This window comes from Pseudophryne corroboree, chromosome 3, assembly GCF_028390025.1.
Source record: "Pseudophryne corroboree isolate aPseCor3 chromosome 3, aPseCor3.hap2, whole genome shotgun sequence".
Taxonomy (NCBI): domain Eukaryota; kingdom Metazoa; phylum Chordata; class Amphibia; order Anura; family Myobatrachidae; genus Pseudophryne; species Pseudophryne corroboree.
The window spans coordinates 134,981,719-134,983,018 of NC_086446.1; the positions used below are offsets into that span (position 1 = coordinate 134,981,719).

At 50.2% G+C, this 1,300-nt stretch overlaps 1 non-coding gene across 1 annotated transcript; it reads right to left on the bottom strand.

Annotated features, from left to right (window-relative positions):
* Window positions 1-249: 249 nt before the first annotated feature.
* LOC134898934 (U1 spliceosomal RNA) lies at window positions 250-415 on the bottom strand. Its single transcript, XR_010172623.1, has one exon. It is a non-coding gene; the product is annotated as a U1 spliceosomal RNA (small nuclear RNA).
* Between the last annotated feature and the right edge of the window lie 885 nt (window positions 416-1,300).

Consider the following 1,300-nt stretch of genomic DNA (forward strand, 5'->3'; position numbering starts at 1 on the left):
TTGCAGCAGCTGGGCACTGTAACAGCTCCAGAGCTGCTCTGTAAGGCAAATAAAAGGGTGTGGGCCCTGCAACACCACCTGTAGTTCGCATTGTGCGTTGGAAGGCACAAAGTAAGCAGACGGGAGAAGTCAGGATAGTGCGCAAGGGCATAGAAGGGAGGGGCTCAAGAAAAGAGAAGTGGAAACAGACAGCAAACTAGGCTGGAGAGAGACCTGAGACAATGAGATCTAAATTATACCAGAGCCAACCAGGGGAAAGCACAAATGCAGTCCCCCCCCCTACCACAAATTATGCAGTCGAGATTCCCACATTTGGGGAAATCACAGAGGTCAGCATACCCAGAATGCAATGAATGAACCTCACCCTGGGAAAACAATCTTCATGACCATGGTATCACCAAAGCAAAATAAGTATGATTTGAGAAAGGGCTGGGGAGGGCCGCTGCTCAGGCACACCTCCGTCAAGTAAAGGAGATTCAACTGAGGCAGCACAAGGGAACTCTCATCTGGGGACAACAACTGCAGGGAGAACACATTTTCAGACGAATGTGTGAGGGCGGAAGGCTGCCTAATACTGAAGCACCCCCCAAACAACAAACCAAATGCAACAACTAGTGCAAGCATTCCTGGGGGAAGGCCTGCAGCAGATGGATTCACATATGGTGATGTCATCCAAGCAATGGGTATAGTTGGCTGCAACCCTCGTCTGCATATGAAAAGAGAAAATGGTCGCGCAGGGCATGGCGGCCTTTGTGGGGTTGCGCTTGGATGACCCCTAGATCGCTTTATACACCCCCATCAGTGTGGGGCTCATGTTGGCCATGCCCCAGCCCCTGAAGCATTCAAGCTGATTTCTTGCAGCAGCTGGACCCAGTAACAGCTCCAGAGTTGCTCTACAAGACAAGTAAAAGGGTGTGAGCCATGCAGCACCACCTGTAGTTTGCATACACACATATATAGGACAGCATCTCTTATATGCCCCAGGGGCAATAAAATAGTATCCTTATCTAGGGTATCCGTCCATGCCGCTACAGCACTACACATACACACCCAGGCCGACGCAATTGCCGGTCTGAGTAAGGTACCTGAATGTGTATAAATGGACTTCAGGGTAATCTCCTGTTTGCGGTCAGCAGACTCTTTGAGGGTAGCCGTATCCTGGGACGGGAGGGCTAACTTCTTGGATAAGCGTGTTAATGCTTTGTCCACCCAAGGGGAGGATTCCCATCGTAACCTATCCGTTGATGGGAAAGGATACGCCATAAGAATCCTTTTGGAAATCTGCAGGAGATTCCCAAGC